The sequence below is a fragment of the Halichoerus grypus genome, chromosome 3 (genome assembly GCF_964656455.1).
Source record: "Halichoerus grypus chromosome 3, mHalGry1.hap1.1, whole genome shotgun sequence".
Classification (NCBI taxonomy): Eukaryota; Metazoa; Chordata; class Mammalia; order Carnivora; family Phocidae; genus Halichoerus; species Halichoerus grypus.
Genome location: NC_135714.1, coordinates 173488731 through 173515544, shown reverse-complemented (window position 1 = coordinate 173515544; position 26814 = coordinate 173488731).

Here is a 26814-nt window from a genome sequence, read left to right as displayed (position 1 = left end):
AATACGAGGGTAAATATCAGATGAGTCAGCTCAGATAGTTGAATCTATTATTTCTGGGAAGTGAGAAATAAGACAGGTGAGGCTTGGGGAGAGGGCTGCTGTTTGGTTTGGGGTGGTTTTAAATATGCCTGGTAGGATGATCCCCCTCAGACCTCTGTCAGTGGGCTCACACTGGGTCACCTGGCTTCTTCAGAAGCCCCCTACTTAGGCCATACCTCCAACACATTTTTACTTAGCTGGTCTGGAGTGAAGTTTAGGCTTGAAGATTTTAAAACATTTTTTTTCCAGATGAGTCTAAATTTCAGGCATGTTTAAGAAGGTACGTGTACAACTTTGATAGAAATTAAAACTAACTATAAAAGAGATTAATATATAAATAAACCTAGGATAGTTCTGGGCACGCTATCCTTAAATATTAATACTCCCAATAGGACTCAGGAAAAGTTCGAGAAAATGGTGGCCTGAAACGCTCACGGCAGGCTTGCTCAAAACCTTCAGCATTTGAATTTCTTACCAGTCAGAGAAGCACATGGCGTTGTCAATCTGAAATTCTTCAGCAGAGGAGAGCCTTTCACTGGGGGGTATGGCTAAAGCAGAATACCTGGGAGATGCCGGGAGGATTAACTTTACATGGAGGTGTGAATGGCATGCATCTGATCCTTCCTCAGAAGGGTCAAAGGGCAGAGGTCACGAGAGTAATGAGAGCCTGAGATGGAGATGAAGGGGGGGAGACCTGACGGGGAAGGGGAAGAAAGAGGAGACCGAGACAAAGCAGTCAAACTTGCACAACTTTTTCTCTAATTCCAGGAGCCTCTCCTTCTGCTCTCTTAAGAAACCCTTTAAGAAGCCAATTTGAGCCTGCACATTAATTAATGGCCCTGCCTGGTGGCTTTCAGAAGGGAGGATCTCTGTCCTCTATTCTCTTTTCTGGTCCCTGGGTCAAGGAGAGCTGTGTTCCACCCCCTGGAGGAGGGTGGCCGCCTGCCGCTGAGGGTCACCTTAGAAGAATGGCTTTATTATCCCCACAGTCATCACTATCTTCCCCAACACATCTACAGGTGTACACTTTCTGAGGGTGCCCCTCACAGGTTTCTTTTTCCCTCTGCTCTTGGCCTCGTATGGACACAGGAGCCTGCCTGTTATTCACCATGCAGTGTATTGTTACCCGCTTTGATTTGAGGCTGTTTGAACCAGATGCTGTCTGTCTTGTAGCATTTAATCCCTTGAAAGTTTGAAGGATGCAATTTATGTGAATGATGGCTCTTTATAAGAAGGCAAAGTCGTATTGTACGTCATGCTTATCTTGAAAAGATTTCCCTGTCTCCACTCCCACCTTAACGAAGAGATGAATGAATCAAGAAGTACCTTCTGGTGGCTTTAAACTGCCGGTCTGCTGGGAAATGCCAGCACATTCTAGTGATCACTAGGCTTCGGTCGCAGCTCTCCCCCTTCTGCACTGAGACACCTCAACAATATCCTGCATCATAAATCTAGGGGAGTGCGAAGCCTTGTCTAGAGAAATGCTACTCTTCCTTGTGGCATTTCAAATGTCTAGAGAGCAACAGAGATAGTCCAGAGAGGTGGGTTTTAAAATAAATTTCTTTGTTTTGAATCATTTGTGTATTTTGAATCATTTCCCCCTTAATTGACTTCTATTCAGATTTTCAGATATATTGGGGATGGGGCTGACATAAGAAAATCACCCTTCAAATTATTCAATTAGCATTTTTAAAACCTACAAGAAAAAAAGAAAAAAAAAATCCCACTCAGATGAATGAATCATAGATACCCAGCTTATAGCTTGCCTCCCATAGGGGTGGAACCCTCAGATCAACCGGACACAATTGCATTTATTGACTCCTAGATGCTACAATTAAAAGTTACATTGCATCCTCTGAAACCTGAGACATTATACTCTACAGACATGAGATCATTTTAAATAATCAACATCTGAGAAAAACAGCTTATACAAACAAGCCTAATGCGGGGGGCGGGGGGGGAAGGCACTTAAAACCGTGCCTAGCTTATAGGAAATACTCAATCAACATTATCACTGGCATATTATTTTAGCACACGACCCTGACACAAAACTGGCCACAGTCCTTTGTCCAGGAACATGTTGGATTGTGGCTCTGCCCTCAGACCCCATGCAGGTTCTGAGGATACATGGCTCCTGATTTGGTTAGAGAAGACATTGCCTAAAAAGAAGGAACAATCCATTCTGGGGGTGAGGGGGTGGTATTGGGAGAGCCTGAGATGTTTCCTGAAGGAAGAAACCCTCCTTCAATCTCAGTCCTGAAAGGAAAGTAGGTGTTTGTGCAGCAGATGGGCCCAAGGGAGGGTTTTTCCAGGCAAAGGGAGGAGAGCTTGCCTAGGCATGCAGGAAAATCATGGAGAGGGTATTTCTCAGGGAAGCAGGACAGATGATGAACCTAGAGGTCTGATGCGCTACTTGAAGGAGTCTGGGCTTGACTCAGTGGAGCTGCAAGAGGGTTTTCAGCAGAGGGTGTGTTTGCATGTGTATGTGGTGTGTGTGGACTGGGTTAAATCACCGTAAACATTAAGGCTCTCTGGAGTTTAAGGGACAATTCGGGGAAGAACTAGAAATTAGGTGAACAGGCTGAACAATAGACTCATGATCAAAAGGAACCCGATAATCTAGGGACTGGGCAGATGGCAAAGATCGGGAAGGAAGAAGTTAAGGATGGGGGAAATCTTCCAGGAAGGGAGGAACAAGTGGGAGAGGGGTAGAACATGGGAACTGCTGAATGCTACAGAGGCGGAAGAGATAGAGAGAGCAGCTCTCACACGGTGTTTATTCGGTCCCACAGATGCCCTGGGGTGAGTGGGGGATGGGGAGAGCAAGCCTGGCAAAGATGCAGAACCCTGAGCCCTGCCCCAGGCCAGAGAATTGGCATGTGCAGCCCACTTTGCAGATGATTCTTAGGCATACTAAAGCTTGAGGACCTGTGTGTTCCTCGTTGGTGTTGGGGCTCTGAAGAGGAGGGAGAGGGTGGGAGGAGAGAACACACATCACCAGCTTCCCAGGCGGGGCTGACGGTCAGGCGAGGGGCAGCCGGGACTTCGTCTAACCTGGACGAAGCTGGGCTCCACGCACCTGCTCCTGTGGCCCGTGTGTGGTCTGCATTGTGATGCGTTCTCACTGCAGCGGGGCATAGCTTTGTGCTCTTCTGAAAATGGCCATATTTGTGCAGTGAGTAAAGCCCAGGCAAAGAGAGCCAAGAGCAAACCTGCAGGAGCTGGGTTCCAGCCATTGAACCATTCCTTAACTGCTGTGTGGCCAGAAGCAAATTGCTTGACTTCTCTGAGCTTCCAGCTGATAACTTTTCAAAAGAAGACAATGGAATCTGCCCCAGCTCCCTCACCCAGCTGTCTTGGCTGTTGGCTGTCCTGTTGTCGAGAGGGTGTCTCGGGGAGGGAAAGATTGGAGAACGAGCTGGTGGGGAGCCAGGGAGGCAATGAGTCAAGACACTCCCAAGTGAGGAGAGAGCCCGATAACACAAGATATTCATGGAGGGACTTTACACATGCAGTAACAGGATGGGCACAAGGAGATTCCCTAGGGTCTTGGAAAAGGTCTATATTCTTGATTTGGGTGGTAGTAGTTTGATAAATATAGACAAATGCTTAGGATTTGCACATTTCATCGTATGTAAATTATACCTCCATTAAAAAACAAAACAAAACAAAACAACCAAAAAGATAAAAACATCCCAGCTGAGAGTGGTTGGCTCTGTTTGCACCTGCGGGAGGCGGCAGGTGAGACCACAGGGAAAAGCCTGAGGCCCCCTGAAGGTCGGGGCCAGAGTCCCCTTCTCCCATCCTTCAGTCATTTCTAGTCGCTTAGAACCTGCTGCTCTCAATGCATTTTGGGAAAGTTTTTGGCTTTTAGAGACAAGCAGGATGACCTGAACTGAAAGGAGGGGGAGACTCAGAACTACAGCTGAAGTAATAATGAAAAACACAGCCACAAAGTTAACTAGTGGAAGAACAAATGCCCTGGAACATTCTGGCAGAGGGGCCTAGAATTCTGGAAAGTCGCTCATGAAACGTGTATCGGTTCACTGATTCGTGCCTTCTGAAAGATGTTTCTACAGTGAGGTTTCTGAAGACAGATGTGTAAGTGCCACCAGCCCATTCCCTGGGGCTGTTTATAGCACCCTGATTTGCACTTGACAACGAACGTCATTTCCCATTGGCTCCCCGAACAGTGCTCTCTGTTCAGAGAGGGGCTTCTGTCCGCGAGGTTGCCTGGCCATGTCTCAGTGTCCTTAGCTACCCACAGAAAAACACATCTTTTCTCTCGAAGCCACATGACCTCCTCTGGTGGAACAGAACAGTTACCTAAGAGTTTACAGGACAAACATTACAAACCGCCTCCCTGAGGGGGTGTTAGAATCGTCACTGGTCCAGGCAGGAAGCTTGGAATCCGAGCAGCCACCCTTCCTGCAGAGAACCCTGGGGACAGAGACTCCAGGCCCACGCTCATCTCCAGAGGCCAGAACCCTGCGCAGGGAGAAAGAAAGGGGCGGGGGCGGCTCAGGGAGGAATCCAGCTCTCTCCAGAAGACAGGAACACGGGGAAAATGATCCCACTGCTGTTTCTCCTGGGAGCCACTGTAGGGGTAATTTCAAATTCTCCTTTATCACTGCTATAATTAAGACAATAACTCAAAAGTTTTAGAAAGGCAGCCAACATGAAAAGTCAAGGACCTTAGCCATCTGAACGTTCACAGCACCTCCCCATGTGTTCTGAAAAAGGGAACTTTTCAAATAAAGCAACCGGAGAGATACTGGATGCGAATGCAGAGCCGAGGGCGGGGTGGGGGATCGGGGTGGGGGATGGGGTGGATTCGCGAGTGTCTGTCCGGGACCTCTCGGACTCTAGGGGCCTCTTCTGGTTCACAAGGGGCTCCCACCTTTCTGTGACCGGTTAGGGGGCTTAGCTCCTCCTTTATTACTGGAATGTGAATCCCATAATCACTTTGCTCTCGCTGTTGAGTTGGCTGACCCCTGTGATGTGGTGGTTTGCATCAGAGAAATACCGTGAGCTGCCTTGGTATTCAGAAGGATGTGCTGCCAAAACCAAGGGGAGAAAATTGTTCAGAGACAGCTCACTGATGGAAAACCATCTGGGCCTTATGGGAACAACGGACAAGGTCGTGGTTCTCTCTCCCACAGTAGAGGCTGCAGGCGGGTTCCCGTGCAACTCCAACAACTCGCCCCGCTTCGTCCCCGTGCAGCCTCAACCGGTTCTCGTTCTGGAGCTCAACCAATACTTTCAGCTGCTTCACACACTTGTACACGCAGGCACAACCACGCACACGCACACACACACTCTCATGCCTTCCAGCCCTGGCAGCCTGTCTGGGGTTGCACGAAACACCCTTACGTGGCAGCAAACAGATTTTATGGAGATTAACCCCAAGCTGACAGCATGATGCCTGATGCTCCTGCAGAAATTTCAGCTCACCTGATTGCAATAAAGATAGATGACTGGGCTCTAGCGTAATCTCCTGCTTTCTGTTCTGACCTTGGTAATGCAGTCCGAGGGCTGGTTTTAAAGCCTTGGGGATAGGACCGATGCCAAAGTGCCCAGTTTTTCCATTCGCCCGTGGAGTTGGCTGCCTGCAAAACATGTCTAAAATTATCCCTAATTCCAAGTCCTCTACACAATCAACCTCTCCAATATAATAATTCCAAAACCTTTCTTGATTCCTGCTTTTAATAAAGTACATTTACAGAGGATATGAATTCCAGATTTGATTTCAGACTCTGGGGATGTATATTCCTCTTCTGGAACTTGTATATCCGGTCCTGGGATAAAAAAAAAAAAAAAAAAGGAAAGAAAGAAAGAGAAAGAGGGGAGAGAGTCCATAGCATAACAAGCTATTCCTCATATTTTTGTCTTTTACCTGCTGAGCATGGAGGAGAGAGACAGGCTGATACATAGCATCTGGTTAAAGTCAGGTAAGTAACACTCTGGGGGGAAAAGCCTGAAGTCAGTTGCCAACCTCTTTCTCTTTCTAATATGTTTTTGCAGACGGATAAAAACCGCAGCCAATAAAGGTTTCAATTTTAGGTGATACTTGGGAGAAAAAACAAGAGAGAAAGAAAAAGAAACACTCTGTTCAATCAATGTCCTCTCAGCTCTCTTCCATTCTGGCATAATGAATGGGACATAGAATCATGCCGCCCCCACATGTAAATACGCCCCAGAAACATTGGCAGCCTTAGGATTCTCCTGAACGAAGACGAGAAGGTAGGACCGGGGCCTGAACACAGGAACTGGAGGCGTGGTTCTGAGCATAAACCCCTTTCCTCAGTGTTCTACTGGCCCCTTTACTTGGGTGTCTCCTACAGTGTCGTGAGCTTGGCACGAGGAGCCTGGGGCTGGGACCAGGGGGTCTGATTCCTGCTGTGGATTTGCTGCCCAGTAGCCTTTTGACCATGGATAAGACATGTCATCGCTGGACCTTGGTTTCTACATGTGCAAAATGAATATAGTAACGTCTGACTCCCCTGGTCCGCTGGTCCACATGAGCCTTTTCCTGCTCAGAAAAGAGAAGTTCACGTGAGGGAGCAGAGTCACTAAAGCACTCACCCGACTCTCAGAGTCGAGTGCAGAAGACTGTAGAAATGCTCTCATTTGTTCACTGAGCCCCCATCCCACTGCGGTGTGGGAAACAAAGTTACTCCAACCCTCCAGTCTCAGTCCAATCCCAGCCTCTGGAGCAGTCCTCTTTAGATAACACAGTTTTTATTTTGTGTTGGTTTTGGCAAAATGCTCAGAGTCTCACATGTCTCTCTCCTCTCCCTTCTCTCACCGAGAAGGTGCCTGGGTGCATAAGGGGGTTGCTGTAGTTTCATGGGTGGAAGGGGGACAGGCCTGAGGCCAGGGTGTTCTCTGGATCCTCCCATGTCTGCTGTAGGGTGGCTTGTCTGGGCTGCTCCCTGGACTGCTGACCACTGATGTCCAGCTTGTCCTACTTCTTGGCATTTGGCCAGTGTTTGCTGCGGAAGGCTATGGGCCAGGTAGCTTGTTGTTCCTCTTCTCTCTTAGCTGAGTCAGAGCCCAGCCTCCTTTCTTCTGACTGTAGCCCCCTTTGGCACTCCCTCGGGCTTTGGGCCCCTGGGTCTGGTTGTGAGCTCAGGGCCTAGGCAGTTTATTTCACATCCCTTGGCCACAGTGCCATCTTGCCCACACCGCGGTCATCTCTCTTTGGGATGTTTTCTAGCCAGATTCCAACCAACATCTGGGCCTCACCACCCCCCAGGGGGCACACAGGAGATGCTGAGTTCCTTCCACACCACACAGGAACTGACGGTAGCTTGGGAAAGCTAAATTCTAGCCCTTGCACTGTCTAACCAAGCTGAGTTTACTCTGAGGTAGCCACTCCCAGATTGGTGTGGGGAGCCTGTGTTTCCATGCCGTCTTAAATGGGGGAAAGGCCTTGTGTTGATTTTAACTAACACACCTTCCCTCTGGGCAGCCCAGAGACAGAAAGTCAAGACCAATGTGTCTTTCCAGAGTCTGTCTCCCTTTTCCTTCTCATGGTCCTTTGAGAGCAGACATGGACAAGCTTCCTACCTCTACAATTCATCATTCTCCTCTTACCCTAAACCACCTAGCCTCCCCACTTACCCATCATAGACAGAATCAGTATTTGTATACATGGAAACAGTTCTGTGATCTGAGTCCCATGTCTAGACTTGGTTCTTGCTATGCTAAATGGGAGCTAAAGAAATTTAGAGAATCCCATTACACTCTCAACAAAGCCTGGTTTTTACAACTATTATTCCTACAAAAATCCCACTTTGGGTTGTGAGAACCTGAAAATTCACTTTTTTTTTTTTTTTTGCATTCATGCTCTAGAAATCTAAAGATAGATTTATGTCTCTGACAAAATAAGAGAAAACTATATAAATCGTATTCAAAAAAAATGTTAGCCTATTTCAACCAGATAACCTTCAGAACTCCTTCCAACTCACAAGGATTTAATTCCTAATGGTGCTGGAGAACATAGTTCGGAAAGTATGACACACTTTTCAAATGTGTACATATATACTAACGTTATTATTATCATTATTATATTTCCAAAGTACGAGTCTCTCAGAAATCTGCCTGGGGCAACTTTAACTTTGATGAATGGCCATTTAACACGCTGATTCTGAACAGTGCTTAGCTGTATCCAGCAACTTCTCTTCTGGTAAAAACTGTTTCATGAATTATTTTAAAACATCTGCCTTGAGCTACTTTCCACTCTCTAATGTATTACTTTGGAGATTATAAATCAGCTTACACTTGCTGTGGTCTTTCACTCAGATAACTCATTTTCCCCTCACCTCCACCCCTCCATTATCATACCGCCTTAGAGAACAACAGTTACTGGGACCTGGGAAAGGAATCAGAGAAGGTGGGTTCCTCAGCTGTTCAAGAAGGTGGGCAAACAGACAACTCCACTACAGAAAGTGAATTGGCCTTCTTGTCATTTCCTGACCTTCAAATGAATTTGATGTTGGCATCAAGTGTTGGAGAAGTAACCGTCTTAGAGTGAGGCCGCTGGATTGTTCATCAGAACTACTGAATCAACCTGTGTTAGTTTGCCTTCTGGTCTGATGCCAATGACCTTCACCAAATGAAATCAGTCAACCTAAGAAGTTCCATCTCTGAGTTCAGTACTCTGTTACCCCCAACAAGGATCATGAAAAAAGCTGAGGAGTTCCCTGACCTTGGAAACTAAACTGACAGTCTACTGTAAAAGATGAAATTAATACCGAGACAATTAGAAAACATTATCAAACACTAAACTCAGGGGCACCTTCTATAGGAACAATAGGAGTCCAAGAAGAAGAGTACTCTGAAAACATTTCCTAGAAGACTGGAGGGACACCTGGATTGGAATAAGCATGAGAGAAGAGAAATAACACAACAGGGAAAATAACAACAAAGGCACAGCGATGAGGAGATATACACATGTTGGGGACTTTGAGGAGAACTTCTTGACAATAGAAAAAAGGAGAGAGAATGGGTTGGTTGGAAAAGTAGACCAGGCTGTAAGGCAACTGGGTGCCATTGTGGTTTCATAGCATGCAACGTGGTAAGGACAGCTGTGCTTTTAGGACGGCTGGGGACAGGCTGGACTCTACTGTGAAAAGTGCCTGAAACTGGAGAGGTCATCGTCTGGTCATTCAACTGGACTATGGTAGTGGCAGTAGGACAGAAGAGGGAGAAACAAGGTCTAGATGCATACACAGCCAGGAAATAGGAATCCCTGATAATTGACTGGATATGGGAATGGAGGGAGAAGGGACTTTATGGTTTTTAGGATCAGAAATAAGAGGAAAAGTGGTGCCATTGTGAAAAAAAAAATAGCTGATGGGAAAGGAGGGCTCTCATGGGGTGGGAGAGTGGCAGGTGAAGAACCGAATCTAAGAGTAGAACGATTGGTTTCAATTGGTTATTTGTTTCATATCTATTGGTTTTTAGTTATGTCTATTGGTTCCAGCTTGGTCCCTCAGCTGTAACAATCAACAAAGACTCAAACGATGCCAAACATCTTGGCAAAGTGGGTAGTTCTGTGTCCTAGCAACTGGACCTATGGTTCTTCGATCATCAGTTAAAGAAGTCACAAACCTGCCTCCCTCACCGGATGGATGTGAGGATAGGAGCCTGCACAGCACTGTACTTAAGGCACGGGAGTCATGCTGACTGTTTCCAAATCCTTGCTCCACTACTTACTAGCTGTGTGATTTGAACAAATTACAGAAACCTCTCTGTGCTCAGTTTCCTCATCTATAGCAATGGGGACATTAATACCTACCTCATAAATGAGAAAAATTATGTTGAGCACTTGATAGTCAACACAATGACTCAACTGAGTAATGAGTCAACAAATATTAGCTACTTTTTCATTTCCATCAAACAAAATAATAAATACTAAATTTGTAAGTTTCTAAGCTTTCAAGAAAGAGGAAGATTTTATTTATTTGTTTGTTTGTTTAGTAGAGACGGTGGGATGGATTGGAAGAAGCATTGGACCTGGAATCTTTGTTCTAATCCTACGTCCAAAACATCAATTAGCTCTGTTACTCCAGATAAGCCTCTTAACCTCCAACTCTCAGCTTCCTTATTCACTTAATGTAAATAATGATGCACATCCTACCTGCCATACTATTCTGAAGATAAAAGAGATGCTTTCTGTGAAACTATTGTGTGAACTTAAAAGTTTTACAAAGGAAAGCCATTAATTAGCTGTTACCATCATTAGTATGTCCAAGAACTATGCTTCACGTACATGTACAGAATAAATACTCAATTCACTGCAAGTGCTTTCACCATGTCTGGAAATAGCATTCCATTCAAATCTTATTTGCACAGGTTCCATGATTCAATTGCCTCAGAGGATGTTTGGTAGCCTCCCGGAGAGAAGTGAAGTCTTGGGTTACTTTACATTGGCCTGGGCTTTGGAAATGGGTGGCCATAACTCTGAATAGAATCCCTGTTGAGCTTTACGCATTTATTATTTATTCTGGTTAAGGCAACCAACAGCCTGGGGGTGGGATTTGATGGGGTGGAGTAGCCAGTTAAACAGAATTCCAGTTCTAATCAATCCTTTTAGGAAAAGCCCCAGCCTCCCTCGTTTCTAATGAATGTCCATTCTGAATTGCATCTCCTCAAAGGTTCCCGCCCCCCACTTCCCCAGCCCAGCAATGCTGCGTCATTAATATGGATGGTTCATATAAAAACAAAGCTTTGAAAGGCAGGACAGAAACAAATTCTGACTTGACCTCAAACTGCTTGTGAAGCCCAGGGTTCGTGTTCTCTGCACATCAATCTCAGCTCCCCCGGCTGGCGGGGTGGGAGCAGAGTTCGAGGGCCCTTCAATCAGGTGTGATGCTTCAGGCAGCAAGAACAGCCATTCATTATATGAGCTCGTTAAGAGTCTCTTTGTGTTCCTTCCCAGAACTTAGTTCTAATGGCCTTGGACCAGAACGAAGCAGAGACTTGAGTCGACATCACCTTCCTGTGGCATATGAGAAACACAACCTCCTCTCTCCTTTCCTTTCATTGTTTGTGCAGTTTTAATTGTTTGGAGATCATTCATTTACTTATAAGTCCTATTTAGGCATGGAAAATTCTAATTGTTGATTGCAAAAATGGCACACGCCTCCTAACTTCTGGGTGAATCTCCGTTTGGTAGAGTCATGGTGCTCTACCTCAGTCACGGACCAATGTGAAAGAAAAGTATGTTTTCTTTTTTTTTTTTTTTTTGCGTCAACAGAGGCCCATCCACTCGTTCCTCCTGGCATGTGGCAATAATAGTAGACGGAACTGGCTCCAGGTCTGGCTCAGGCCTTGGGGTTCTGAGCAAGGGGCTTTGCCTGCCCCCCAGCTCCCGGGAATCTTTGTAGAAGCAGCCTCTGGGAATAAAGCACTCTCAGTGCGCCTGAAAAATAAGTGTGATACATCCCAAGATCTGGGACTTTTTCTTTCACTTCACAGAGTATCTAGGTGAGATTTGGAAATCATAACTGAAGTACACTTTAGTACTGTGGATATGGATTTTAAAAGGTAGGGAACCACTGCATAGGTTCTTGCCAATATTTTTCAACTGACACTATTCACGCTCTCCAAATCCTTTATTTAGTTAGGGCAGGGGGTCAAAAACCTGGCTTCTTTTTTAAAAACATAGGCACTTTCTTTTTTTTTTTTCCAAAGTGAATTTTATGTATATTATCTATATATAATTATAAGCAAACAATCTGTTCATTCTTGTGGTTCACATATAATCATATGTAAGTTTCTTATCCAGCTTTTTAAAAAAAATCCAGTATAGTTAACACAGTGTTATATTAGTTTCGGGAGTACAATATAGTGATTCAACAATATATATTGCCAGTGCCCATCATGATAAGTGTGCTCTTAATCCCCATCACCTATTTCACCCATCCCCCACCCACCGCCCCTCTGGTAACCAACAGTGTGTTCTTTAGAGTTCAGAGTCTGTTATCTTGGTTTATCTCTTTTTCTTTGTTCATGTGTCTTGTTTCTTAAATTCCACACATGACTGAAATCATATGGTATTTGTCTTTCTGACATATTTCGCTTAGCATTATACTCTCTAGCTCCATCCACGTCGTTGCAAATGGCAAGATTTCATCCCATTTCATGGCTGAGTAATATTCCCGTGTGTGTGTGTGTGTGTGTGTGTGTGTGTGTGTGTGTGTAGACCACCTCTTCTTTATCCATTCATCTATCGACAGACCTGGGCCACTTCCATAGTTTGGTTATTGTAAATAATGCTGTGATAAACATAGGGGTGATTATATCTTCTCAAGTCAGTGTTTTCAGATTCTTTGGGTAAGTACCCAGTGGTAGAATTACCAGATCATATGGTAGTTCTATTTTTAAGTTTTTGAGGAACCTCCATACTGTTTTCCACAGTGGCTGCATCAGTTTGCATTCCCACCAACAGTGCACGAAGGTTCCTTTTTCTTCACATCCTCACCAACATTTGTTATTTCTTGTGTTTTTGATTTTAGCCATTCTGACAGGTACGAGGTGATATTTCATTGTGGTTTTGATTTGCATTTTCCTGATGATCAGTGATGGAGGGCATTTTTCATGTGCCTGTTGGCCATCTGGATGTCTTCTTTGAAGAAGTATCTGTTCATGTCTTCTTCCCATTTTTAAGTTGAATTATTTAGGTATTTTGGTGTTGAGCTGTATAACTTCTTTATATGTTTTGGATACTAACCCTTTATCAGATATGTCATTTGCAAATATTTCCTCCCGTTCCATAGGTTGTCTTTAGTTTTGTTGATTGTTTCCTTTGCTGTCAGAAGCTTTTCATTTTGATCTAATCCCAGTGTTTTATTTTTGCTTTTGTTTCCCTTGCCTCAGGAGACATATCTAGAAAAATGTTGCTATGACCAATGTCAGAGAAAGTACTGCCTGTGCTCTCTTCTAGAATTTTATGGTTTTAGGTCTCACATTTAGGTCCTTCACCCATTTTGAGTTTATTTTTGTGTGTGGTGTGAGAAAATGGTCCAGTTTCATTCTTCTGCATGAAGCTGTTCAGGCATTTTCCTTTTTTAAGTGCATTATATTCAAAGTAAAAATGTATTTGCATTTGGAATTTATATTAAATGGATTCACCACAATAACATCTGATGTAATTATTTTACTGCAGTGTACCTGGGAATGAAGCTGTGGTTTTCAGTCTTCCAGCTAGCCTTCCCAGCAGAGTGGATTTAGACAGAGGAAGCAGAGTGACTTAAGTAATTTGTAACAAGATCCCATTTCTCTTGCATCAGGAGGTTTTCAGTAAGGGAAACTGCACCTTTTTGACTTTGAAAATAATTACCTTATAAAAATTAGAAACCCTGAGAGACTTTAGCATAAAAGTTCTGCTAAGTAGCAAAGGAGCAAAAAAAAAAAAAAAAAAAAAAAAAAAAAATTGGGTTCCAGGCAACACTTTGATCTCATTGTTGCCAGACTCCTGGCTCTGCATTCCCAGTGAATTCAGAGGTAGGTTTCTACAAAGACAGCTTTACACAGAAGTATAAACACTTAGCAATTCCAGCCCAGGGAGTCATGAGAAGATTAATCCAACGTCGTCCAACGTCGTTCCTTTTTTCTTCCCGTTCTATTAAGAAGGCAGTTGGGCACCATGAGGAATTAGGTAACGCACATCATCCTGCTGCTATCAACTGAAAGCCAGCTCGCTTCAGGCTGGTCGGGCAGAGGAGAGATGGTAACTTTGACTTCTGGTCACTATAAGCCATGTGATCAGTGATGACAAGAAAGAAAACTTCTCCTCATTCCCTTTCCAGGCTCTTCTCTGTCCAGTTTACTCAACTGTGCATGGCTTTGGATGGAGCAGCTACAATTTCAGGTTTAGGAATGGAGAGTGCAGCACTGACTCCCCTCACACCAGGGTTGTTAGCTTACTGTTTATGGTGCATTTCGGTGAGCCTCATGTGGTGGCTATGCATGTCCTAACTCCCATCTGGTAGTTTTGCATAGAACCCAGAAACACTCAGGGTCTATGCAAAAAACAAACAAACAAACAAAAACAAAAACACCCTAAAAACAAAAAACAAAAAAACAATACAGACCAGGTGATCAGTTCTCATCATAGTCTAACATCCTGTGACTCTGGAGTGACCCATGAAGCATCTTTCACCTTCTAGGAAACTACGGACACGCCACCAACTGACAGAGGCTCTGAACCAATAAGGCCAAGGTACACGGTCAACTGGGAATGCTTGGGCAGCCACGCTCCATGAGCTGGGTCTGGAGTCTGGTGTGCGTGGGATGAGCACCTCCAGAGACTGAGCTCTCCTGGAAGTTCTGCCCTGCCTCCAGGCATCCCACAGTAGACTGAGTGTAGTCCAGGCCCCTTGAACTTGGTCATTTGAACTGCTGCATTCCTTTTGTCCTCTCTCTTACACTCTAGACAGCCTTGGCCTACTCCCAGTGACAGGTCCGACAGGTGAATGGCACACCACTCTCTGTATTACTAATGTTCACTAGATAATTGCATTAGTCAGAATAGGCTAGATTGTGCTGTAAACAAATTAACCTTCAGATCCCAACGTTGGAGACAAACAAGATTCATTTCTTGCATATGTCCTTCGCAAGTCAAGGGTGGGGGTATGTGTGCTGGGAAAATGGAGCTCCGGCAGTCACCCAAGGATCCAGGCTGATGGAGGCCCTACCATCTGTAACTGGAACATCTAGCACACACGACTCCTTTGGTCTCCTCAGCAGGGAGAAGGAGGCTGGACTTCTCAACCGCTCCCAATGCTTCCACGCTTCGGCCGAGAAGTGAGAGATGTCATTGCAGCTAATGTCCTATTGACCTAAACCCGTCGCGTAACTGTCTCACCACAGGGCTGGGCAGTCCAGCCTTCTATGCGCCTAGAGGGGAGAGCCAACCAGATGTTGGAGAGCACACTAGTAATGTTTACCACAATGTTTATACTTTGTTCAGCCATGATTGATTGATGTAATGACTAAACAACGCCAGGCACCCCAGGGGAGATCTCACCCAGAACAGTGAGATGTTTCATAAATCCCCATCAGTTGGCTTCTGTAGCTTCAAGCAGGAATATGCCAAGTTCAGACGGTTTTTTTCCCCATTGATGAGGTCAAAGACCAAAAATATGTTGAGGAGCGCCGTTTTAGATCACCAGGCTCCAGGGCAGCAACGAGAACACTCTGAAGAGTGGGGCCACGCAGCACCGCAAAGCCTCCGGCTAATTAACGCCACGGCGGTTTGTGGTCCCACGGAGCGGCAGGCTCGCGGATTCAGCTTTCGTCTGTGCTCCGAATTCATCTTGAGTGTGGCAGGCTGGACCAGTTTGGAGATGCCAGAGTTTAACTTACTGGAACAGAAACCACATCAAAAAGCCAGTCACATGACAGCGCCAAGGAACTCAAACCCCACATCCGAACGCTTTGGTGAGTGTAGAAGTCCTGAAATGTAATGTGTGTTCTTCACTGGGAATTAAGAACATGTAGGCCCGGTCCTAAGCATAGCCTATCCTTGAAGTGTTTTTAATTAGGAATTGAGACACTTGGGCGTGAGTGGCCAAAACTGACCTGGCTCTGGGATGAAGGCTACACTTCATGTGTCTTCTAGAGAACTTAAATGACCTGCAGACAATAGGTACTCAGAGGGGCTTTTCTTCGTGATGGTAATATGTTGTGTGGTAGGGATAAAACTGGGTTGCATTTACTCTGCTGCTTCTCTCAAGGATGTAGACACATAGTGCCATAAGGTGCTGCCTCAATTTCTTGGCTGTGAGCAGGAAAAGCTGGTCATTTTCAGGAGCTGAGAACCACCATCGGATGTTAGTTATCAGCAAAACAATAATAATTTATACCGTCCATTGTATGCCTGCTCAGTTCTAAGGCACTGTCTGAAGAACTTTACGCACATAATTTCATACATGATCTCAACTACTCACGTGTAAGATGCAATTTATTATTATCTTTTTCATACAAATGAGGAGACTGAGGTTTAAAAAATCAAGGAACTTGTCCAAAATCACAAATTTAAGAAGTGGAGCTGGGGTCTAACATAGATCTGTCAGATCACAAAGTCCATGTATGTTTCAAAATAATTTCCTCTTAACATGTATGTTTCAAAATAATTTCCTTTTAACACAACTAATAGCAAAATTTAAAAATACAAAAATGATGGGGCACCTGGGTGGCTCAGTCAGTTAAGCGTCTGCCTTCGACTCGGGTCATGATCGAGTCCTGGGATCGAGTCCCGCTTTGGGCTCCCTGCTCATCGGGGAGCCTGCTTCTCCCTCTGCCTGCCGCGCCCCCTGCTTGTGCTCTTTCTCTCTCTGTCAAATAAATAAATAAAATCTTTTAAAAAATGCAAAAATGAAGAGGGAATGAAAGAAATATCCTTTGTAATCCACTACCCAAAGGTATTCACTGTCACAATGTGGGGTATGCATGTATATCTTGGACTTTTCTTATTCAGATGTAACTTACAAGTGACTTGAACTTGCTTAGGCTATACCCTTGTTCTTGGCCTGCATCTACCTTCGACACATTTATACCAACATTAGCTGGAATCATCCCCCAAAGAACACAATTTGACACCAAAAAAGAATTGTCAATCAGTGCGATTTTACCGGAGGGTTTGTGATAACCTGGAGGCAAGTCCCCTCAGCCCACGCAGCAAAATTATCCCCGACTCACACTTTTAAACTACTCTTCCTCTCTGCTTCTGCCACTTTCAAACAGCTCCTCCTTTTCTCCTGAGAAACAAATTTTCATTATCTCACTTTTTCTAATTTGCTCCCTCACCCATCACCCTGTTCAGGAAAACAACATGTTCTTCTCAGGATCTTTTCTTTATAACAGTAAAGGTTAAGATCATCAATAGTGAAAAATTTTACTCTTGTCTCTCTCACACATATTTTCTTACAAAAATGGGTTTATATTGTTTAGTAACCCACTTTGTTTTCTTTAAGAGTATGTATTATGGGAGGAATCTTAAAGTTCTGTTTGTTATTATTTTACTTGATTGATGTGAAAGGCAAAACAGGTGTCAGCCTGTGCACCTGGGAAATTTCTGGCAGAATACTGTTACAATCATATCCTTTGAGTCATAAAAGTCATTCTGCCTATATTTAGGTTAATTTTCAATATATTTTGGTTTAGAGCATACTGTTGTAAAGGAGACATTTTTTAAAAGGTCATCAAAACCAAACCAGATAGACGTTTTATTTCTCTATTAGTCAAATCATTTAATTTTTTAAAATATTTTATTTATTTATTTATTTATTTATCTATCTATCTATCAGAGACAGAGAGCACAAGCAGGGAAAGCGGCAGGCAGAGGGAGAAGCAGGCTCCCCGCTGAGCAAGGAGCCCCATGCGGGACATGATCCCAGGACCCTGGGATCACAACCTGAGCCGAAGGCAGACGCTTAACCCACTGAGTCACCCAGGCATCCCTAGTCAAACCATTTTATTGAACAAGACACACCAGTGGTGCCAATGAGAGTTAAACTCTATCTTTCCCCACATTGTCCTGCATATATTCTTCTGTCTGTGCTTTTGGATCAAAAAAGCCATTAAGAGGGAAGCCTGAGCCTCATTCCTGATGAACCAGCTTTGAGGGCGTGCACCAGTGGGAGCAGACCAGGTTCTGATGGCCAGGAATTCCTTATGTAAGAGAGCTGAGTCCCAGTCTGGGGGCAGAGCTGCTGGGACACATTCTTTTTATCTAAATTAGTGGTCTTCAGACATTTTTGATCACATACCATATGATCGGTGAATTAAAGATGAAGGTGAATTAAAGATGAAGGTGAATTAAAGATGGCCACACAAATACTGAAGGATAAATTTAACCAAGGAGATGAAAGACTTGTACTCTGAAAACTATAAGCCATTAATGAAAGAAATTGAAGACAGCACAAATAAATAGAAAGATCCACTGTGCTTGGATTGGAAGAATTAACACTGTCAAAATGTCCATTCTACCCAAAGCAAACTATAGATTCAGTGAAATCTCTATGAAAATATTAATAGTATTTTTCCCAGAACTAGAACAAATAATCCTAAAATTTGTATGGAACCACAAAAGATACTAAATAGCCAATTATAAAATAAATAAGTCATGGGGATGAAAAATGCTGCATAGGAAATATAGCCAACACTATTGTAATAATTTTATAAGGTAACAGATGGTAACTAAACTTAAAAGCAATTCATAATGTATGTGTGTAATTATGAAATCATTATGTTGTATGCCTGAAACTGATGTAATATTCCATGTCAATAATACTTCAATAAGAAGTTTTAAAAAGTAGGCTAAACTGATACTTCATTTTAAAAGCGCATCTAATTTTATTTTATTTTATTTTATTTTAAAGATTTTATTTATTTTTCGACAGAGAGACAGCAAGAGAGGGAACACAAGAAGGGGGAGCTGGAGAGGGAGAAGCAGGCTCCCCACAGAGCAGAGAGCCCAGTGCGGGGCTCGATCCCAGGACCCTGGGATCATGACCTGAGCTGAAGGCAGATGATTAACGACTGAGCTACCCAGGCGCCCCGGCATCTAATTTTAAAAACTGTATTTTCTTGCTGTGAAATTGAACATGTTAAGTTTTCCATTCTTGAGTGACAGAATGCTTACTTATAAAGACAATCACAAAAGAGAGAGAGAGAGAGAAATGTAAATTAAGATGGCCACAAACTCCTTGACAGACCATTCACTGAGAGGTAGTTTCTATGCCTCTTCCCCTTGAATCCTGAATGGACTCCTGAATAGCTTTTACTAGTAGAATATGATGGAAATGACACTTTGGTATTTTCTTGCTCCAGGCCTTAAGAGACTGGCAACTTCTACCTTCTACCTCCTGTTTTTTAAAATATTCCCTCTCGGGGGAGTCTGGGTGGCTCAGTCAGTTAAGTGTCTGCGCTCAGGCCATGGTTCCACGGTCCTGGGATCAAGCTTTGTGTCGGGCTCCCTGCTCAGTGGGGCGTCTGCTTCTCCCTCTGCCCCTCTGCTCCCCACTCGTGCTCACTCTCTCTCTCTCTCTCTCGTGCTCTCACCCTTTCAAATAAATAAATAAAAATAAATAAATACATAATAAAATAAAATAAAATATTCCCTCTCAGAACCCAGCTACCATTCTGTGAGGAAGCACAAGCAGCCCAATTCAGATGCCATATGGAAAATAACTGAGAAACACCCCCTCCCCTAACCAATCACCCTGGCTGAGCTCCCAAGTGATAGCGAGCACCAACTTGCCAGCCATCTTGGAAGTGGATCTTATGGATCCAATTGAGCTGTTCCAACTAATGCTGCTTCTTGCAAAGATAGACTGCCCAGGTGAGTCCTTCACAAATTACTAATCCACAAGATTGTGAACAAAATAAAATGGTGTTTTAAGCCCCTCAGTTTCCAGTTTGTTACACAGCAATAGATAACCAGAACACAACTTTATCATCAAAACCATTTAGCAACCTTTGTATACTAATTTGTTATATTTTATCCAGTTGTATTATATACATTATAAAACATAACAAAAATAAAAAACAAAAAAGAGTTATCCATAAATAGAAATACTAAAATTTTTTCTTACAACCCAGGGGTTTGTTTTGAGCATATACACATTTTGGTCATCAGTGGCCTAGAATAGATGATGCTTGAGACTCAACTCACTGCCAATAAACAATCCTCCAATACTACTGAAGTGTTTGAAAATGGAGAGTGTATTGATAGCACATGGGTCCAAGCACCCATAATTAACCACACATCTATGGAGAACCAAATTTGACCCAAACAAGAATACCCAAACTGTAAAAATAGAAGGGCAATTTTTGCCACCTCTATATTTTTCCTATTTTAATTACCACAACCAATGAATAGGTTTTTTTGTTTTCTTAAAAAGCATGGGATTAAGAGTGAACAATTTATATGGATCTGCTGTGGCCTAGGGAGAATTTAGATGTGCTAGTCCAAAGCCATTCCACAACATGTGAATATTATTCCAGGTCAGTAAATAAAAATCCACATCATTATTTTAATAAATACATGGTATTCCAATGGGTAGACGTACTATTTTTGACCCATAACTTGTCATTGGATATCCAAGCTATTTTCCAATTTTCGGTGATTGTAACAGTCATTCCTATAGCTAAATCTTTGCATAATCCTTTTTTATTTAATTATTTCCTTCAGATGCATTCCTAAAAGTAGAATTGTTGTTGTCAAATTTCTCTCCAAAAAGTTTGCACCAATTTATAATTTCTCCAACAGTGTCCATTTCCTAGCATCTTCAACATAATTATAATTAATTATAATTTTAAAAATAGTTTTGTCAATTGAATATAAAGATTGTGCTATACATATACATATGATATGTTTTTTTTTTTAATTTTATTTATTTATTTATTTAACAGAGATAGAGAAGACAAGTACAGGGAGAAACAGGCTCTCCGCTGATCAGGGAGCCCGATGCGGGGCTCGATCCCAGGACCCTGGGATCATGACCTGAGCCGAAGGCAGACACTAAACCGACTGAGCCACCCAGGCACCCCATGTATGATATGTATTTTATATATTAAACTTACCTTTGAGGGGTGGCTGCGTGGCTCAGTCAGTTAAGCGTTGGACTCTTGATTTTGGTTCAGGTCAGGATCTCAGAGTCCTGAGATCAAGCCCGAGTTGGGCTCTGCACTTGGGGGGGAGCCTGCTTAAGATTCTCTCTCCCTCTGCCCCTTCCCTGCACCCTGTGCTCAGGTGGGCTCTCTCTCTGTCTCTAAAAAAAAAATTTTTTTTTAATTTAAACTTACCTTTTGATTTTGGCTTTTTGCCTATTTTGCCTATTTATTTTTATAAGATGCCTCAGAATTTTTTTGTTGAAAGGAATAAAGCATACTACAAATAAACAAGTTTTTGTTTTTGTTTTTTTTTTAAAGATGTTATTTATTCATTTGACAGAGAGAGAGAGAGAGCACAAGCAAGTGGAGTAGCAGGTAGAAGGAGAAGAGAAGCAGGCTCCCCGTGGAGCAAGGAGCCCAAAGTGGGGCTTGATCCCAGGACTCTGGGATCATGACCTGAGCCGAAGGCAGCCGCTTAACCGACTGAGCCACGTAGGCGCCCCTAAACAGGTTTTTTTGAGAAAAGATTTATTTATTTTAGAGAGAGAGAGCCTGTGTGAGTAGGGGGAGGGGCAGAGGGCGAGAGAGAATCTAGAGCAGACACCCTGCTGAGTGCAGAGCCTGAAGCAGGGCTCAACAGGAAATGGGGAGGGGGGATCAATCCCATGACCCCGAGATCATGAACTGAGCCAAAATCAAGAGTCTGTCACTCAACCGACTGAGCCACCCAGGCAAAGAAACAATTTTAAAGAGGTAATTTCCTAAATCTGAGACAGAAATGACAGTTTTATTAGTCAATAACTTCTTTGTATTTGCAAGTGTCATAAATACAACTCCAGTTGGCTTAAGTAAAAAAAGGAATCTATTGGCTAACTGGAGAGTTTCAGGCACAGCTGGACTCAACGTTTCCAATAATAACATCAGGACCCTCTTCAGCTCTCAGCTCTGGTAGCCTCTGCTTGCCTTCATTCCCAGTCACACTCTTGCCTCATATCAGCAAGAACCCAGAGAAAAAGAGTATGTCTTTCCCAAGAGCTTTAACAAAAGGCTCAGAAAAGACTGTGATTGGCCAGCTTAGATCATGAGCTCATGCCTGAGCCAATCATGTGGCCAGGATAATAGATTCTCTGATTGGCCAGGCTTTATAGTTCCCTGTCTGCAGTTAGGAATATGGTGGGTTCTACCACAGCCGAAGTGGATGGATACTACAGAATTGGGGGCTGGGGGATTCCCAAAGGAAGGGAAGCCAGGCAGGAGAAAAAAAAAAAAAAAGCCCAGGTCCATTTGAGCAGATTTGATGGGATTTGGCCAACCTACAGCTCTCTCTGGGTTGTAATGCATAGTGATTTGATATGATAGAAATAGGGTCAAGGAGCCAGAAAACCTGGAATTAGTCCTACCTTTTCACGACTACCTGTGGAAGCTCTCTGAGCTTCAGATACCTTATTTATCAAAGGGGAAGATTAATCCCCACCTTACCTATTTCACATGATTCTGGTAAGGCTCAAATGAGATTGTGAATGTAGAAGTGCTTGCCAAAAATAAAATGTCATGCAAATACACCTCGCATGCAAATAAAAATAAAACTAGGAAATCGTGTGTGTTCCCAGTTGTGGTTTTGCCTGAGCACCCCCTTGAGTCGTCAAATGAAAAAAATCAGTGCGTTGTGGGTCTAAGGCCTCCACCCCGCTCAACCTTGGCTCGGTCTAAGCTGTCCACTTTAATTGTGCTGGAAGCCCTATTGAACTGTTGCCCTCAGGAAGCAGGAAAGGGTGGTGGCCATAATCACCGCTAAAAGTTGAAAATGGTACTAACATCACACATGCTGGTGTCCTTCTAGGAAAATTTGTATCCTGTCTGTCTTTGCTTTCCTTCTAATTAACAAGGCTGTGACCTTCCCTAGCACAGGAATGACCTACAGCCCAACGTGAAGCAGCAGGAAGCACCAAAGTGCATCTGGGCAGCCATGGAATTGCAGTCCTGCTGAATCCCCGGTTCAGGGCAGGGCCAGAGAGAGAAGCCAGGCATGGAGGCTCTCTGAGAAGCTGAGGTCTTCTGCTCGGAACATTTGTTTGGAAGTAGCCACACGCAGGCAGGGAATTATACATGAAGCCTGTTTTTGGCCCAGTTACCCAGGGAAAACTGCACTCATTGTTCTCCACCAACAACATAGAGTAATTCGTGCAAGACTGTCACAGATATCCCTGCTCACACCAGCCAGGATGGAAGGACACGGGAGGCCCAGACAAAGGAAGTTACAGGAGCCTCAACCAGGGAATGTGCACGTGCAGGCAACCGTGCAGAATGGTGACTGAGAGATGTACCAACTCCCAAAATGCAACTCTCGCCCCTTCTAGCCCACCAGGTTGCTGTCTGAAATTCCCACAATTCAGACAATTCTTTTAGAGGTATTACAGGTATTCCCCCCACTATCTGAAAGTAGAGTGTTCCTATGAAACCTTTTGTAAGCTGAAAGGGTGTAAAGCAAAAACCAAAAAAAATAAAAAACAAAAAAACCCCTAAAAATCCAATTACCATTGGTAATTTTGAACATTCCCAGACCCCGAAAATAACCTATCTTAGGCTTTTCTGATACCTTAGGACACATCTAACTAATGAATGCACAAAATAAATCAAGATAAGCACAGATGTTCGTAGACATGGTTCAAGGTCTGGCAGCTTGGTGCTGAGATGTTCGGTGTGGCTCCTGGGGAGGGAGCTCTGAGGGGCGGCTCTCCTTGTTCAGGGCGCTCGAAACAGGCGCTGAATGCTATTTTTTATTTCACTTTCCACCTTCATTCATAAAAGCAAAGATACTCTGAATTTCTTTCACTTAGTGAAAACAGGTCTTTTTCGTAAAAGCGAAGTGGTGTAAGGTGAACTTTCTAAAAGCAGGGGATACCTATATCTTCAAAAAGTCCCATTAAATGTCAATATAGGGAAACAGTAGGGTAGTTGAGGAAAAAGACCAATGAATCCATTAAGTCATTATCTTTCAAGAACAGAGATGTGTGGGGGCCAGAACGAGGGCACTAGATATTTGTGGGGGGGGATGAAGTCTCGAAGATAAATTTTGCCTGTCTCTGAGGCTGGGCTCTATGTATTAAAAATTATTTAAAATGCACCACCGCAGACTATCACATCTCCACACACTTGGTCACGTCTGACCTCATGTCTTGATTTCAGTAAAGAGGACAAGACAGCAGCCTTCCTCTGTCGTTGTGATGGCAGTTTTGCTAAATGGTTGTTTATATCTTAGTGCCCCGTTGAAGACTTCTGAGGTTTGAGAGTCCCTGGCTGGAACTGGTTTTTGGTGCAAATCTGTAAAAACAAAATGTGAGTTTTGTTGATTTCCAGATGGTATCTGTTAACGTTAACACTGCTGCCTCAGGAACATTTTCGAGCTTATTTTCTCCTCCTAAACAAAATGAAGTTTGGGGCCCAAGGGCAGCTTCCCTCCATCTTGTGCTCCTTCGATTCTTCGTGGCCTGTTCTTTTGCTCTTTCTTGGCAATTCCTTTGCCTCTGATTAGTGACTAGAGCTGCATTTGCTGACTGTCCCCTCCCGGCTTTCCTTGGCTGTGGCGCCCCCATTCAGAGAATCCGTATTACCTCATGACATGTGGCACAGTGCACACTTCGAAAGCTAAGAACTGGAAAGTTTCTCTTTTGGCAACGTTTCCCCAGTCGCCCAAGCAATTTCCACATGCAACACTTTCCATACTCATTGAGCACCGAGTTTAGAGGGTTTGAAATAAAAGACTCTCAGGTTTGCAGGCCTGGCCCAAAACAGCCGTGTCCACCAAATGCTAGTGTAACCGGTCCGTTCAAACGATTGGGTCCGAAGCATCGTTCCGTGCAGGGGAATTCTGGGGGCTCATGTCTCATCCCGTGGGTAGCCTTAAGAGCAGATGCCCCCACCCCCACCCCCAGGCTGACATTTAGCCCGGTTCTAAAATCAAGCAGTGCGACGGTCAGCTTTTGTAACAGTAGGGCGTCTGCTAGCGAAAAGGAATGCGACCAGCAAAGTTGCTGAGAGAAAGACTAGAATTATCACTGGCACGGGGGTCCCAGGAGCCAGGCCAGCAGAGTTGAATCTTGGCACTGGGAACTAAGGGCAGTCAGACGGTCCTCTGAGGGGCTTGTGGCACCAGGAAAGCCAAGTCAACGTATCTGGGAGTGTGCTGAGCTCTGGTCAAGCCAAGAGAGGCCAGGTCATGTATTAAACAGCCCCCACTTCACCTGAGAAGGCCATCGGAGCAAGTAGCGACCAGGAAGACACAGGAAAGTTCGCGGGACCTCCCAGGATGCTGAGGGCGCCTCTTAGGCCCTCCTTGTAAGCCACACAGGGCTCTTCCTCTGTGACTCAGATGCTATCTTAGGGTAAGATGGAGGAGGAGGAGTATTTTTATCCCTGAAGGACTGGACTCTACTCAAAGGGGACTGTTTATTATGGAAGCTTTAAACTAAGTTGGACAGTTAGTTACTTTTTCTGCCTTCTAACCAGGAGGAAGGCCAGCAAAGTTACAGACAAAATAAAGTAGTTTCTCCCCACAGCCCTGAGGCAGTGTGGATTGATTCTGTCAGCCTACGACAAGGAAAAGCGGGACTGGCCCCTCTGTCCCTCAGCCCACCCTGTTCCTACCCCTTCATCTGGAAACAGAATCCTCTGGGCTTCTGCTCTGGCCCAGGTCCTCCCTGTGGATGACTGGCTGTGATATGGCTCAGTCCACTGCTGAAGACGCGGGCTCTTGGGCTCATCTATCCCTCACTTGCACTCCCTGAGACTTGCTCACACATTTGGTGTTTGCTTAGTTCCCCTCTGCACGTCCTCTTCCCAAATCTTGTCCCTTGAGAAGTTCTCCTGTGTTCTCTTCCACTGTTCCAAGGGGCAGGGCCAGACCTATGGCTCAGACTGACCCCACAGCAATGAATGCGAATGCAGAAAGAAATCCTTGAGAAGAGTCGCAGACTGACAAAAGGCAGGCTCCTTTAGGACATCTTATATAGAAGCAGTGTCTAGAATTAAGCCAACAAGAGATCTAGAATTAAGGCCCCAAAAAGAAAAAGGGCCTATTATGTTTCTAAGGATGTGCTGCGAAGGACAGTGGCCCGTCCTTAACCTCATCTGCACTCACTCTGTCCCTCCCTGGCATACTGTCCTTCCTTTTTGTTTGCGTATTTTGTTCCTAAGGATCTTAATAAAAATAATAACAATAGCTAACCCATATTGAGCACTTACTATGCGCTGGCTCTGTGTTAAGTCCTTGTCACATGAAGCCACATAATATCCTCTGAGGTTGAAAAAATACTTAGGATTGAAAAATAAGTAGAGGAAACTGTGGTGGGGGGTGTGGGAAGGCAGACGGAAGCTGCTGGGTTGGCATATGAACAAGATACATATTCACACACAATAATGCTGGACTCTCCCCCTTTCTAGCTAATTTCCAGACTTTCGGATCCCTTTTGCTGCCAAAATCTTCCACATTGCGGCGGCACTCAATGCCTCCATCTCCTATTCCCTTAACCGCTGACTTCCGCCCCCACAATTCTATTGCAACTTCTTTTGTCAAGGTCACGATGACTTTCTTCTGGCCAAACACAATGGTTTTCCTCCTTACCCCTCATCCTTTGTGACCTCCTGGCAAAATTTAACGTTGTTAGTTACCCGCCTCCCGCACAGTCTTCCCTACCTTCTTCTTTCCTGCTTGCTTACTTGCTGGGTCCCCAAGCACACTCCTGATTGTGGGGCTTCTGCCAGGGCTCCTTTCACTTGGGCATCCCCCCGCTCCTGCTTCCAACTAGCAGATCTCTGTGTGACTCCAAAATTTACCTTCCCAGCCCAAACCCTGCCCCTGTGCTCCCGAATGCTCCTAGGGTTATCCCCCACCCTCCACATCCCTCAAATCAGTTTCTCTTGCAAACATGCCCATTTCCAAAGGGTGTCTAGGGCAAATGCAAGTCCAAAGACTACTCCTCCCCCATTTCCATTCTGCACCCCCAGACCAGCTCTCACTCTGAACACCTCTCACTCCGACCCTGTCTCCCCCTCCTTCCTCTTGCCCTAGGTCAGACTCCTCCCACCCCACGCCCCCTTGTTACCTGGGCCTTCTAGCTCATCTCAGAGCTTCTACCTCTCCTCCCC